The sequence below is a fragment of the Nicotiana tabacum genome, chromosome 7 (genome assembly GCF_000715075.1).
Source record: "Nicotiana tabacum cultivar K326 chromosome 7, ASM71507v2, whole genome shotgun sequence".
In the NCBI taxonomy this organism is placed as follows: Eukaryota; Viridiplantae; Streptophyta; class Magnoliopsida; order Solanales; family Solanaceae; genus Nicotiana; species Nicotiana tabacum.
Genome location: NC_134086.1, coordinates 69,445,110 through 69,462,149, shown reverse-complemented (window position 1 = coordinate 69,462,149; position 17,040 = coordinate 69,445,110).

The following is a 17,040-nucleotide window of genomic DNA, read 5'->3' as shown; positions in this document are numbered from 1 at the left end:
GGTGATCTTATGGCTTTCCAGCACTTGTCCTACCATATTAGCCACATACCCACTGGTGATGTTACTTGGTACGTATGCTTCATTTAGCACCTTTAATAAAGCATTCTTGTACATCTTAGAATTTTGCAGCAAAGAGAGAATGGATATTTGTGCTAGCGTCTTGTTTAACTGGTCGATGACCGAATATTCCTTGGCCTGTATTTTTCTCCAAATGTCGTCCGGACCTGTCTCAATGAGGGGCAGCCGATTGGAAGCCTCCTTGCTTGATTCAGCCAGACGTTCGGGGATATAGACTCTACCAGTTCTTGTCATACACTGTGCTACAACAATTTCTTCAATCCTGACCTTGCCCTTCCTTCTCGCCTCGGCTGTATAGTCCCAGGGTGCAACATTTGTATAGAATGGTGGCATGGTTGACATTTCCACTGGGATCGGCGTGGTTATCCTCACTTCTAATGGAACATGTGCCTTAGATGGCAAGACTGCAACCTCAAATGGTGTGGGTGCATTCTCCAGAGATGCAAATTCAACCTCAATTGGTGCCGGTGGCTTTGCGGATGGCGCTGCTTCAAACTCAACAGGTATAGACATATTCACCTCAGCATCCTCAGATGGTTGGACCTGGACTATGATTTGATTGAGAGTAATTGTCGGTTTCTTTGGGTCATCACCTTCTGCGATCAACCCGATTGATCCCTCGGGATCCCAGTCATTTTCTACTTCAATCATGTGGATAACTCCACCCTTATGGTCTGGCAGAGGGTTGTTGCGGACATTTGAAGCGGGTTCCTTTGCCACATTGATCTTGTTATCAATCAAAAACTGTATCTTGTCTTTCAAGGAGCGACATTCATTGATGGTGTGCCCTTTCATGCCGGAGTGGTATGCATAGGACTTGTTTGGGTTAACCTACTGAGAAGGATTCTCAGGGGTTGCAGCAGGGATGGGGGTGACATAACTAGTAGCTTTGAGCCTCTCATACAGCTGGTCGATGGGTTCAGCGATGGCCGTATATTGCTTTGGAGGTTTACAATCAAAGTTAGGTTGGGGTCTATGGAAATTTTGGCATGCAGAGGGTGATTGATAATGGGATGGTTGAGCATTATAAGTTTGGTAGACATGAGCGGGTTGGGAGTATCTGGGTGAAGTAGGTTGATATGTAGGAGGTGAGGATGACTGATAAGTTGGTGGTAAAGCTTGGTATGAGGGTACTTGGTAATTTAGGGTTGGTGATCACGGCCTACTCCGCACTACTAATTAAGTAGTGAGAGAGGGTCGGAGCAGCTTTTACCCGATTTAAGGTCGGTATCGATTTCCATAGAGAGCTAAAATTTGGAATCGAGTATCTATCTAGTTTAGGATTGCGTATGTGTTCCAAATTACACTTCTAATCGTTTTTGGGGTTTTTGTTTTACTTCTACTATTATCAACTACAAATGGTAAATGCAACTAGATTAAGCTAAGACTTAATGCTACAGGTTGTTCAAATGGTTTAAAAGGCACTAGGGTAATGACTTTCGCCTAGGTGGTCAATTGACGGGTACTTGAGTCTAAGACACGATTGACATAATTGGGGAGTATGATATAACCGTTGCACGATATTACCCACTCTAAACTTCTCGGTGGTTCGAGTGATTTTGCCCGAATTGACTTTCTCAAGACCATTTGGGTATGCAAATTTGCACAAGCAACTAGGGTTTAAGTCGGGTATTACTCTCTCGAGGTTTAACCCTTTAATTGAGGCTATCATTCTCTTGAGTACGCCTTAATTCCTTGTTGGACCAATTTCGGAGACTTAGGCTCTCTTTCTCAAGAAAAGCCCTAGTCAACTAAACACAAACTAGTGTTTGCAACCACTAATTCAGCAATTAACCATGAAATTGGCCCAAATATCAAACACTCATAGTCAATCTAGCCCTAAAATACAAGACCCATTAATTACCCATACTAGGGTTGAGCCACAACCCTAGCTTATGGGTCTAGCTACTCATAATTAAAGAAGAAAAGCAAGAAATATATGAAGAACAAACTCATACTAATTAATCACTAAGTTAAATAACAAGATTCAATGATGAAAAGTAGATACAATTGCACAAAATGGCTAAGAAGGTCGACCCCACGAGTGCAACTACGTTACAAAACTATCTGATACCATAAAAATGAGAAAACAAGCTATTTATACTAAGCTAAAAATTCTGGACAAAAATGCCCCTGCGGGGTTAGTGCGGACCGCACAAAAAGGTGTGCGGCCACACTAGGGCTCTGAAATTGAAAATACAACTCTCTAAACTTGGGTAGTGCGGACCGCACATAATGGACTGCGGCCTCATAGGCTTCTAGTGCGGTCCACATAAAATGGACCGCGGACCGCATAGGCTTCAATCCTCAAATCTGGCACCTCTCTAATCTTGGGTTCTACAGACCGCACTAAATCGAGTACGGCCGCATTAACTGCAATGCGGACCGTACAAAACCTAGTACAACCGCATTGCCTCTTTTCCTGGAAATCAGCCTCTCTGAATCTCCTAGTGCGGACCGCACAGAATAGTGTGCGGCCGCACTGGGCCTGTTTTGCCTGAGCTTGTCTTGTCTTTGGCACTTGTGCAAGTTTCACTCCTTTTGAGTTGATCTTTGACATCTTGTCACTTTGTTGATCAAACGTGCAATCAAGCACAACTTGTGAGCCTTTTGGGACTATTTTGTACAAATTCCTAATCAAAACATAAGCAAGAATGAGTATAAAAGGTATCAAAATCCCTAGTTATCAGTTGGCTAGTATGTGAGTGGAGGTATTGGGTAAGCTTGGTATTTAAGGAGAGACTTGGTTCTTTGTGCAACCATCACAGCCCTTACGTCCCTTTTCTTGGACATACCACCGGACTGTAAATCCTTATTCATAGCTTGCAAGGTTTCGAAATTTGTAACCATACCACTTTTAATACCTTTTTCAATTCTTTCAACTAATTTGATAATGTCGGAAAAGTTGTGGTTCTCAATCATCATCATCCGTTCATAGTACTACTGGTCCTGAGCCCGGACAAAGAACTTGTTCATTTGCTCCTCTTATAAGGATGGTCTGACCTTAGCAGCTTTAGACCTCCAGCGAGTAGCATACTCGCGAAACGTCTTCGTGGGCTTCTTCTTCAAATTATAGATATAGAACACGTCTGGTGCGTTCTCTATATTAAACCTGAATCTATTCATAAAGTCAGATGACATGCCCACTGAGCTTGACCACTTATTGGGATCTTGGCTGATGTACCAAGATAATGCATCTCCCTTCAAACTCCTCATGAACAGCTTCATGCAGATCTTTTCATCCTTCCCTAGTCCAATCAGCTTGTCGGAATATATCCTCAGATAGACCATTGGATCACCCGTACCATCAAACATTTCGAACTTAGGAGGTTTGTACCCCTCAGGCAGCTCGACATCAGGCTATATGCAAAGGTCCTCATAGTTTAGCCCCTCGATTCCTTTGCTTCCCTCAACACCCTAAATCCGGCTGGTCAGTTTCTTAAATTCCTCGGCCAAGTTCCTGATAAGCAAATCCTTTTCATCAGACTTAGGTGTGCATGAGATAGGTTGGGTAGAGTGTGACATGGTCTCCACGTAGATAAGATTATTATGGTGGCCTGGTGTATGGGTGTGGAAATGGTCGTTTATGGAGTTCTGAGGTTCTGGGATGAGCAGTGGAGTGTTGTTTGGGGTATGGCAGGTGTTACATTGGTTCTTTGGTGGAGCAGCGTGATGGTGAGGTGCGGGATGATTCTGCTGTTTTGGGATATTTTGAGGAGATGTAGGGTTTTGAGCATTGGGGAAGTTGATATCTGGGGTGTTGAGGGAAAATGATAGGTTTGCCAGATTCCGAACCTGATCGAGCTCTTCCTGGAATTTCAACAGTTTCTGTTCATGTTGTGACACATTATTGTTAGGAACCTGAATACCCTGGCCATTAGGGGCCTCTACCCGTTCAGCTGTGTTCTCCTTCCTGATGTTGTTTAAATCTTCCATTTTATTCTTGCCTTTGTTCTTGCCTTTAGAGGGACTAAGAGGAGGAGTGGGTGGAGGGCCCCTAGATCTTGTGAAATAAGATAATGATGCCAGAGTGCGCGAACTAACCTTTGGGGAGGGGAATAATAAAAATAAAAATAAAGTAAAAGGTAATCAAGTTAGTGAGGATTATAAAAAAAATATTGCAATATTTAAACACATAGTGCGGGAATGTAAAGCGTGTCGTAATTTAGGAACCTCTTTGTGCCCGAGGTAGGCCTAGCTACAAATAGACTTGGAGAACTTTAATGCTAAATGCCTCATCTTATTGATAAAGATAGGTGAATCCCAAAACGACACTAAATAAGCAAGAAATAAAAGTCACTAATGGCCATTGGCCTTATTACATTTATAAAGTAAAAAAGTAAATTCCTATCTATTTGGTCCCAGAAGGACCTTCCCCAAATTCAACATCCTTGGCTCTGTCGAACAGCTTCCCCAATTTGCGAAGTCCCATCAACAGGTATGCTCTGGCTAGATGTCCACCTTCGGTCCCTTCAGCCTTTTGACAGTCATCAACCCTTTTGAGAAATTTTCCCTCTAGTTCTACTATCCCTAGCTCTAAGTATCCTAGCCTTTTGTTGGCACTGATAGCCATGTCTTTCCATTCCTCAATCAGCTTCTTGTTGGACTCTTGTATCTCGCGGTGTTTGTTCTCGCATTCACAAATCCTTTTGCTGAATTGGTTGTACTTGACTTGTGCCTCGGCCTTTTCATCTATAATTCGGTGACCTTGAATGAACCCTGGCTGGCCCAGACCATCCCAATTGTCTTCCAACCAACCAAAATAGAAAGTGGTACAACCGGCATGATATCTATCTGGCTCGATAGTGTTTTTCCCCATTACGATCTTGTAGTGCCACATGTGCTGGACTTGGCACTTGTGGGGACTATCATTATTTTGGAAGTCAGCTCGAAGATGGCTCATCTTGTCGACCCTGGGTATGACTTGCTTCCTACCTGCTTGCCTCATAACTCGAAGAGGGACGTAAAGGTATGTTCCTCTTAGACCAATCAGTGTCAGGAAAGGTGCATCTCTGGATCGTACGATGAACTCCTCTATCAGAAACCACTCGAACATCCATTGAACCTGCTCTGCAATCAGATTATCAAAGATCTCAACCCATCCTTTGGCATTCTCAGGATGAGCGAACATGTCGGGGATGTAATTCATTCACTTTGGATGATAGAAAGTGATGTGGTCATCCCAGGCCCTTCGCTGAATTTCTTGTCGGTATTCACCCTTTTGGAGATGTTCCATGAGCCAAAGCTGAAGTAATAGATTGCAGCCTTCGAAGTGTCTCGCTCCTTGTTGACACTTCTCCAAGTCTCGGTATATGTCTGCAATGACCATGGGTACAATGCTGAATGTCTACACACTAATTCCCTCCATTAGGGTCTTGGTTACCATACCTAGTATGGATTCTCCCTTTCTTCATTGGAAACACGATCAGACCCAGGAAGCAAAACATGAAGACGAATACCCTATGATGGATATGTCCCAAGGATGTGATGGCAAACTCGTCATGGTAGGTACGGTATGATTTACTGTGACCGTACCTTTCATACAGGTAGTCAAAAGGGATGTATGATTCCTTTTAGGCATACCAATTCTGCATTCTTCTTCAAACCCATCATTTTTAGGAAACCCTTGCCTGTGTGGTTCTCAGGCATTAGAAAACCCGAGGTTTCCCACACTAGACCGTCCAGTCCTCCTATCTCATCTAGCAAAGATGTCATTTCGATGTCCCCAAAGCAGAACACGGCCCTTTCACAATCCCAAAATAATGTAGCAGCTTCTATTATCATGTTGTTAGGCTGAATCTCTATGAGGGATGGTAGATTACCCAGATATTTTCTGATGAGTGTTTGGTCACTAGAATGTAAATCTTCCCAGCAATTTAGCAATCTTGGGTGGATATTGGTGACCATGCCGAATCTGGGGACTTCGTGCCTCATATTTCTGTAAGGCAAATAAGGTTAGGCCCTTACCCCCACCAGACTCAACTATTTAACATCAACAATTAGCATGAAGCATTTAGTTCTCCAAATAAATGCACAGAACGTGATAATGTCCTTTTGGGTTTAGGAAAACCCAATGGACTTTTGGACAAATATATCTTAAAGGATCATTATGTGGACAACATAACTGACTCGGCTAGGTTTGACCATGATGCATGCGCAATTTAAACAGGGTATGGTTTCTATGGGATTTTAGACTAGTACCCTTGAGCGGACAACTCAAGGGGGAAGGCACGGAACTGTCGACTGCACCACTGATCGACTAGTTTTACCGCAAATAAGCATTTCCAAATTTAGGGGGGTAATAATATAGGAAGGGCGCAACCATTCATCAAGCGTTGCTACAGTATTCGTTTGGCATGAGTGGAGTATGATATTGAGCATGATTATGCAATAATTAAAAGCATGTTGACATGTATTTGCACGTTAAGAAAGCGATAAATACAGTAGTTTTATAATTTAAAGCAGTTATAAAGGAAGGAAACAAGAAAGATATGTCAGTTTCGCTTTTGAAGCAGAAATTAAACGCTTAAAGGAATTAAACAAATAATTGCACATGGGGGGGTTACAAATTCACAAAACGGTATGAAATGGTAAAAGCCTGAATATCCCCAGCGGAGTCGACATGCTGTCGCGCCCCCTTTTTCTCGTTAAACCGGGTTTATGACATTTTGGTTGGGACAACTCTCTCCTTTTAGAAAGAGGATTTGCATTTTTGAAGAGTCGCCACCTAACGATTTAAGGTGCGTTAGGGCATGTATAGGGTTCATTTATAACTACGTTTGGTAACTAAAGACAGGGTAAGGGCTTGAAATTATCATAAGGGAAAGGTGTTAGGCACCCTTCAGGATCCACTAGTGTGGTTCCCGACCAAACAGTTTTTGTAAATTTGTACAATTAGCAAATAAATAAGTATGGCTCAAATAATGGGGGATTTAAGTTTAAATACACAGGTGTAAAATAAACAACTAATGAACCGCAAGATTTTGAAAAGAATCACAATCTAAGCATATTTGTGAATGTAAAGGGGTATCCTAGGTTTGTTTATAATATGGATCACATCAATGCAATACCCGGTATGACACTCCTCAAAGAGGGGCTACACGTGGTATTAATGCACCGGTCATCATATCCATATCTACACCGCCTCGTGAAGGTAATTAAAGCAAGGGTTGGTCTCGACCCCTATTGCATGCTGTTACCCGTCCATTCCTATCAGTCTTGGATGAATTTAGGACTCCTATCCTATAAAAAGGGGGTTCTAGGCAGACCCTCAAGTTTAAAGGTAAAATACTAAGGCGACATATAATAAACAAGTAGGACTTCAATTAAGGGGAGCATGGAAGACACATGAGAGGCTTAGATATACCTCCACACACAGTACACATAAACAGCGTGAGTCATACACAATTAAGGTCTAAATTCAGATCCTAAGCATGGTATCTAAGTGATAATAGAAGAGTCAGATTTATTACATAACTTAGAGAGGAAGTCCTAATCAGACTTGCCTACTGATTTAAACATTCTAACAATTAAACATTAATCACAAAGACGGTTCTGGTTTTATTTTAAAGTTTATTACCTAAGGCTTGCCTAGGCGTAAAATAATATGCAGCAGTTACCAGAATTATTAAAACAGTTGAGAAGTTACTTTACCTAAAGCATGATGTTCTAAATGTTGCAAAGACATGCACGGATTGTGACCAGTTTCACTTAAACATGATAATCAAACATGAGACTGTTTTATGTCCTTTTCATGCATCAGTAGTTTAGCTAGGTGTGACTGAGCGAGTGTGAACGAGATCCCAAAATAGAGTATCTAACATGCACATATGAAAATGCAAAACGATTTTAGGATATGCAGAAATCCTAAAGCATGATTTCTAAATGTGCAAAGGGTTACAACATGATTTCAAGATGTGCAGGAGTGACAGTTTTATGTTGATGTTGTTATTTAGCCTAAAGCAGGATTTCTAAGTGGTAAAATGATGTTAAATAAGATGCTGAAACAGTAAACCTAAGAACATGGTATCTAGTGCATGACATGCTTTGAATGTGTTGGTCTTACACATGGATTCTAATGCGCATATAGGAAATGTAGACCTAAGGCATGGTTTCTACCCATTGATGTCGATAACATATATAACTACCCTCCCCTTTTCACTAGCCAACCCCAATATTCATTTACAATAGATTATTACAGACCAACATTGAAATAAATTACATAAGAAAAGAAAATAAAAAGTTACACTATAGAGAGCCTGAAAACAGGCCCAGATTTCCAGAACCTCAAATGCCAAGATTGTTTCATAGCCTTACTCATATTCGGGTGTGTCAGAGTTCCCTAAGGACCTCAAGGGATCCCAGGCAGTGCTCACACCCAGATTTCCTAGCCAAGACAGAGTAAGTGCAGTGTGGAGAGGCCAGTTTTCATGTGTCCAAGTTCAGAGGGAGATCAAGGGCCCCAAGGTAAGGCTCGCACAAAAGGGGCAGAACTTAGTGGTCTAAGAGTAGAGTGAGAGTGCTTGACATAGTTTTAAAAAGATTTAAGCAGGACAATAGTTTGAAAAAGAGACTTGTTTGAGATAGTTTTGTAAAACAACAGGGGGAGTTGTTGTCGCGCCTCTTTTTTCTCGCGAAATCGAGTTTATGACATTTGGGAAGACAACTCGTTTCCTTTTGGGAATTGGGTTTTTGATTTAAAGAGTCGCCACCTAATGATTAAGTGCATTAGGACACTAGGAAGATTTTGTTTAGAAAAACCAGAGTTTGGGTAAGGGCTAGAAATTATCTCGAGGGAAAGGTGTTAGGCACCCCTCAAGATCTACTAGTGTGGTTCCCGGCCATGCTACAATTGTGACTTAAGTACAAACAATAAATAAGCAATTGAGGGTTTCAAATATGAGGGGTTGTCACATTGTGATTGCAAATAAGTTAAAGTTTGAAGAAACAAGGAAGTTGAAAATTGAGAAAAAGGAGTTTGAAATTTTGAAAGTAATAAAATGAACAAGTAAAGGGAAGGGGGTCCTAGGTTTATAAATAATATGGATCACATCAATGCAATACCCGGTAATCACTCCTCAGAAGAGGGGTTACACGTGGTATTAGCGCACCGGTCATCATATCCATATCTACCATTTCCCACCCTGTTGAGGTATTTAAACGCAGAATGGTTTTGTTACTTATTGCATGCTAGTCCCGCCCCAATCCTATCAGTCCCCGAGGCATTTGGGACTACTAGTCCTAAAGTGAAGGGAGATTTGGGCTTTGTAAGATTTAAAAGGATAAAATTCTAAAGCGGCAAACAAAAACACATAAGGCAGATATGGGAAACACATAACAATTTAAGAGGCTCAGAGGGGCCTCCTCACTTAAAGACAGATTGTTTAGCATGTCTTGCAGATACTGGTTATGGTCTGAATTAAACTTAAACGTTAAGGAGGTAGACTTGTCCATTACACATTTTAGATAAGAAACAGGAATCAGACCTGCCTGCTGGTTGGAATTAATAGAGTCTGATTCAATTAGCTAATTTTACCTTATAGTTTGCCTAAGTGAAACCTACAGGTATGACATCTAATAATGCAGAAGTGTACTGATTTTTACAAGAAGAAGGCCTATTGATTATAGAAAACATAAGTTCTACAGACATTGAGTAATGATACTACTGATTTTAGACTTGTAAACGATTCAGATCAGTTGGTTACTCCTATAGACTTGCTTTCTAAGTGTTATTGAGTTTAAACTTTACGAAAATGCAAAAATCCTATAGGCATGGTGTTTAAAACGCTGATTTTTTATTATTTAAGCCTATAAATGTGTTTGCCTAGTGATAGATGCATATGCAGAATTCAGGAAACTCTATAGACATGTTCTCTATGTGATAGGCAGAAAAGCAGAAACCTATAGATATGGTATCTATGTATGAAATGCAGAGGCTATAGACATGGTATCTACGTATGAAATGCAGAACCTATAAACATGATTTCTATATGAAATGCAGAACCTGTAGGCATGGTTTCTATATGAAAAACGCAGAAGTCCAGGACTTGTAAACATGATATTTATATGAAAAATGCAGAAGTGAAAATAGGACATGATTGCAGAAGTAAATACCTATGAACATGATATCTACCCTTATGCATACATGAGTGACCCTCCCCTTTTCACTAAAACCCCATAAGTTATTACAAATTATTACAGCCCAGAATTAATAAAGAAAAGTAAAATAAAATTACATCAGAAAGCTAAAAATCCTAACCAAGGAGAGCCTGATTCAGACTTCTGTCTGAAGTATGAAGTAAACCAACTCCAAAGATCAAATTCCAAAGCCTTTCTCCTATTCAGGATGTGTCAGAGTTCCCTAAGAGTCTCAAGTGGACTCCGGGCAGTGCTTACACCTAAATATATTGCAAAACTAGATTATAGTGCAGTGTAGAAGGGCCAGACCTCAAATATCCAAGTTCAAAGGGAGCTCAAGGTCCCAAAGCAAGGCTCATAGGAAGGGGGCAGAACTTAGAATCTAAGAGAGAGTACAAGTGCATAGAGGGGATTTTGGGGAAAGCCAAGACAGGCTGGTGGTCATACCCAGCAATTGAAAGTGCTGGCACACCCCAACCAGCCTGTTAGCCACATTGTTTGGGAGTTAGGATCCATTAAAGGATCAAGTCCAATTTGGATGTTGCCATGCTTTGAACTTTAACTCAAACACATAGAAGGGAATAAGGGTAAGGGGAATTCACACAGCAACAGATGCAGAGAGACAGCATAATAAATACAGAACATAAATAGCAAAGTAGACAAGATTGTTGAAACTGTAAAGCAAACACATAGGGATGAAGCTGAAAGTTAAATTAGAACATACCAGTTTCAGGGAAATAAGAAGAGAAGAGCAGCAGTAAAGCCAAATTGCAAGCACACAGCCAGAAGATTTCAGAAGAGAGTAGAGTGTTGAATTGATAATGTAGGAGTATTGAAATTGAAAGTGTTCAATAAGTGTTGTAGTATTGAACTCAATGTCTTAAAGAGTATTGAATTGGGAGTGTGTAAGAGTGCAGAAGGGTCGTGCCCTTTATAGTGCAGAAAGCAAGTAAGAAAATAGTTTCGAAATCAATCACATAAGGTCTCCCTTCAATTAAAGGATTCTGATTTCAAATGGGCAAGATAATTAAGGAAAGAGTTTGACCAAAATCTTTTCCAAAGTAGCACAAGAAGGGTAAATATACAGAAGTTATTTAAGGCAAAAGTCCAGTGGTACATGGTTCGTGCAAATAAGGAAAGGCGATCACTCAACAGCCAGTAAAATCAAAATTGCAGGCTATGTTCGAATGAACCAAGTCAAGAAAAATGAGGAAAGGGTTTTACTTAAGAAAAATCAGTAACAATCAATCAAACCTTATTAAGAGGAATTCCGAATCAATCACGAGTTGACAAAACCTTTTGAAGGAAAAATTCCTCATATATAAAGCATACAGATATATCGAACAAGAAAGAACTATCATGCAAAAAAGCCTAGTATAGAAGAGTTCCGGGTCATAACAAAGTGGCTCAAATCCAGTACATAGACTCAAAATGAGTTTGAGAGTGTCCAGGGTCCCAAATAGAACCCTAGTCCAAAACACAAGATCAAACTCGCCAAAATACCCCCAAATCCCAGGGTTTCCAACTCGAGTCAGATACAGAGAAGAGAAGACAAATAACTAAAACAGGCTCAGAGGTCTCTTTCAGGGACTCATGTGAAAACAAACAGATAAAATAGCAGGTTCAAGGAAAATAGAATGAAGAACTGATTTGAAGCATAAAGAACACATTTTAAGAAAGCTTGGAACTTAAACAAGTTTCAGAAGAGAAACGAGATAATATAGCACTTAAGAGAACAGTAGAGGAAACATATTTAACAAAGAACTCAAATAAAATCCAGAAGAAGGCAACTAAAGACCTAAAAGCTTAGTAGAAAATACAGTAGAGGAACATAGGGGTAACGAACACATAAGATAAACATGTGAAAGCATGATATAGAAACCAGTAGAAAAAGAACAGAGCACAATAGAAGGACATTCAAAATAAGGCAAACATAAGAACATAGGAGAAGGACATGCGAGGTAGAAAAGAGAACATAAAAACATAGCATAGACAGATTCACACAAAGAGAAGAAGAAGAGGAGTCAGAAAACATTTTAAAACCTTTTCAGAGACCATAAATCGAAGAGAAGTAACTTTTGAAAGAAAATTAGGGAAAATGTTTAAGAACTCAAGTAGAGCACAGACAGAAAATAGATATAAGAAAAAAACCATAGAAGAACCTTGAATATCTTAGGGTTTCAGAGAAATCCTAGAAATGAGAAAGGCTTGGAAGAAGGTCCGATCTTGAGTCGGAGAGGTCAGAAATAGGCTTCTGATGTTTGAATACGCCGGAGCCAAGCCGGAGAGGCCATAGAAACTTGGATCTGTAGAGATCTAAAAGGACACCATTGTGGTTGGACCTCGAAACTTCGAACACCCAGGGTTTAATGGTGGAGGAGGGTGAGTACAGGCCATCCATGGCCTGAGAAGCCATGGGTTCCGGTGAGATTGCGGTTGAAGGGGGTGAGAGAGGCTAGGGTTTCAGGAACCTTCGAGAGAGTCTGAGAGAGGGAGAGTATTCAAAGGCGGCTGAGAGATGGAAATTAAGGGATTAGGTTAGGGTTAGTGAATTAAAAATGGTAAGGGGTGATCGTGGTCGTTGATCTAAATAATCAATGGCCTGGATTGAAAGAAAGGGTCAGGCGGGTTAATTGGTTAGGTTGGGGGTCGAGTTAGATTAGAATTGGGCCGGTCCAATTGGGTTTCAAAATTGGGTCAATTAGGGGGGCTCAATTTGGCTATGATTGAAATAAAAATGGGCCAGGTTTTAAACAGCCAGTTTTTGCCTTTTTATTTTATAAAAAATAGTAAAATGATTTTGAAAGTAAATTAAGAGTACTGGATCAGTTAATAATATATAAATATTGATTTAAAAATGTTGGAACCAATTTTATAATTATAAAATGCTATTAAATCTTAAAGTAGGCTAGAATTGCAAATATATGCAATTTAGCTTTAAAAATACCAAATAAATTTGTAAAAATATATAAAAATTACATTAACTATATTTAGGTATAAAAATGGGAAATAAAACAAATTATCCACCAAAATGATAATTTGGGATTAATTATTGGTTTTTATAATGTTGAAATGAGCAATAAATTGATTTTAAAAATCTTTAAAAGTTGGGAAAAAATACTAAAACACTTGGGAATGCTTATATATGCGTAAATATGTTATCTAAAAGTATTTTGTATATTTGAAAAATATACAGGGAACAATTGGGTATCAACAACTACCCCTCTTTACCCCGGAAGGATGAAAGAGTTGTCGGGTAAAGATATGATGGCCAATTTTGACTGAACGAGATGGTTTGAAGAATTTAACCGTGCTCTAGTTCCTGAGCTGCCTACATATCCCTGGTTTTACAGGAATCAGGCCATATGTAGTTCAGGATCCATCGGCGGAATATGCTGATGGAGGTTTTACAAGAACGGACGCGGTATTCAGGTCAGGAAGGATAGTTAAGGTCTAATCCGAGCTGTGGGAACTGGAGCGGGATCGCTCCTGCTGAGATGGCCATTTCTAGCAGGTTTAACTGCAAATGAGCAATACGAACATATATTGTGCATAATTTAAAACGTGATGCAAGTTCCGTTGGACCATGAATGCTGTCTTTGGACGGTTAAGATGATGTCCTCAGACTATGACATCCTGGGCCATGAAGCGTATAATAAAGGATTCGTAGGCCATGAAATGATGCTCTCGGGCTATGAAGATGATGCCTCCGAGCTATGATGCCTTTGAATAATGATATGCAAAAGATAAAATGGGATCCTCAGGCCATGACATGGCATTCTCGAGCTATAAAAATGGTGCCTCCGAACAATGATGCCTTCGAACAATTTGGCGATCTTTCAGCCCATGAGATGCAGAAGGAGGCAATCTTTCGGCCAATGCAAAAAATGTAAATGCGGTGGCGGTATTTCAGCTGATGCAAGATGTAAATAGAAAGTGGCGATATTTCAGCCATGCAAAAAATGTAAACGAGGTGGCAGTATTTCAGCCGATGCAAGATAGAAAGTGGCAATATTTTAGCCATGCAAGAAAAATAAAAGTGGTGATATTTCAGTCGTGCAAGATGTAGATGAAGGTGGCGATCTTTCAGCCATGCGAGACATAAATAAAGTGGCGATATTTCAGCCATGCAGGTGGAGATAGGGCCTAGTCTTGAAAGGCAGAATGGTAGCCTTATGCGATGCAGCGAAATGTAGATGGAAGTAGAGCTTAACATCGGAAGGCAGAATGGTAGCCTTATGCAATGCGGAGAATGCAGATGGAGACAGAGCTTATCTCAGAAGGCAGAATGGTAGCCTTATGCAATGCAAAGAATGTAGATGGAGACAAAGCTTAGTCTCGGAATGCAGAATGGCAGCCTTATGCAATGCAAAGAATGCAGATGGAGACAGTACTTAGTCTCGGATGGCAGAATGTAGCCTTATGCAATGCAAAGAATGCAAATGGAGATAGAGCTTAGTCTCAAAAGGCAGAATGGTAGCCTTATTCAATGCAAAAGAATGCAGATGGAGACAGTGCTTAGTCTCAGAAGGCAGAATGGTAGCCTTATGCAAGAAATAAAAGGTAGGTGGCAGTAGAGTTTTCTTAGCTGATATCTAATTTCGATATTGTGGCTGCTGGGGATATTGTGTGCATATAGCAACTGTGAGTAGGTGATGGTTCTGAGAGTTGTATTCCTAATCAGTAGGAGTGTATAGTATATTCGATGATTTTCCAACTCAGGTGCCTTCATCCAAAGAAAAATTGTGAGTTTTGTAAAGGAGAAAGGTTAGTTCGTATCCCCGCTGACTTTGCTTGACCTGCTCGGCTTTGTTTCGGTGATATTGTGTGTATCATTGGGGTAGCCTTGCTAAACAAAGCAATTTTGGTAACATACATGCATGATTTAGTAAAAGCATAATATAAGTGTATAATTAAGAATAATTTTCTTTAGATGAACCGACGATTATGACGTGGTTCAAAACATTGCAACTTCGCTTGCTCCAGAATTTTGAGGGTCCTCCTCAAAATTCTGCCCCAGTTTAACGGGCTGCTTCTCCTGACGGCTGTTAATGATAAATGGTTGGAATCGACTTCGGAATTTTGAGGGTCCTCCTCAAAATTCTACCCCAGTTTCCAATAGCGGGAAAAATGGAAATTTTATTGAATTGTGACCGAACCCATAGGGATGCCTACATATCCCCTCTTAAACGGGAATCAGGTCAGGCGTAGTTCAAACTACATCATAAAAGAAAGCATAAAGGTTACACATAGTATCACTTGACTGCGTCTGAATTGATCGGCTTTGGCCAAACTTCTCCGTCCATTTCTGCAAGTATGAGGGCTCTTCCTGTCAGAACCCGGTGAACCATGTACGGACCCTGCCAGTTGGGAGAGAATTTACCTTTGGCTTCCTCTTGATACAGAAAAATTTTCTTTAACACCAGCTGCCCCGGTGTGAATTGTCTTGGCTTGACTCTTTTGTTGAAGGCTCTGGACATTCTATTCTGATAGAGCTGACCGTGGCAAACTACATTCATTCTCTTTCCATCTATAAGAGCTAGCAGCTCGTAATGATTCGTCACCCATTCTGCGTTGTCGAGCTCTGCTTCCTGTATGATCCTTAAGGAAGGAATTTCTACCTCAACGGGTATGATTGCTTCTGTACCATATACCAACATGTAGGGAGTTGCCCCAGTTGATGTGCAGACTGTGGTGTGGTATCCCAATAAAGCAACTGAGAGCTTCTTGTACCACTGCTTGTGCTTCTCTATCATTTTCCTTAGTATCTTCTTGATATTCTTGTTGGCAGCCTCTACGGCTCCGTTCATCTAAGGTCTGTAAGCTGTAGAATTCTTGTGTTTGATCTTGAAGGTTTCACACATGGCCTTCATCAAGTCACTATTGAGATTGGAACCATTATCAGTAATGATTGATTCTAGGATCCCGAATCAACAAATGATGCGGTCAGGGACAAAGTCTGCCACAACTTTCTTAGTCACTGCTTTGTATGATGCTGCTTCCACCCATTTGGTGAAATAATCAATTGCCACTAGAATGAACCTGTGCCCATTTGATGCGGTGGGCTCGATAGGTCCGATGGCATCCATTCCCCAAGCGGTGAACGGCCACGGCGAGCTTGTTGCATTAAGCTCATTTGGGGGCACCTTTATCATGTCCACATGTATCTGACAGCGATGGCACTTTTGGACATACTGGACGCAGTCCGTTTCCATAGTCATCCAAAAATAACCAGCTCAGAGTATCTTCTTGGCTAAGACAAAACCATTCATATGTGGACTGCAGGTCCAAGCATGGATTTCCTCTAGTAGCCTGGATGCTTCCCTTGCGTCGACATACCTTAATAATCCCAAATCAGGAGTCCTCCTATACAAGATTCCTCCGCTATGAAAGAAATTGTTAGATAACCTCCGAAGTGTGCACTACTGAGTGGGATTTGCGAGCTCTGGGTATTCTTTTTTTGCCAAGTATTCCTTGATATCATGAAACCAAGATTTTCCATCCACTTCTTCCTCGATATGAGCACAGTAAGCTGGCTGATCATGAATCTTCACCGGAATAGGATCTATGAAGTTCTTATCTGGATGCTGAATCATAGATGATAGGGTAGCCAATGCATCGACAAACTCATTCTGAACTCTGGGAACATGCCGGAATTCTGTCTTTGTGAATCTTTTTCTCAACTCCTGTACATGATACAGATAAGGGAGTATCTTGGAGTTCTTGGTTGTCCATTCTTCTCGAACCTGATGTATAAGCAAGTCTGAATCCCTTGATTACTAGCAACTCTTGGATGTTCATGTCAATGGCCATCTTGAGTCCCAA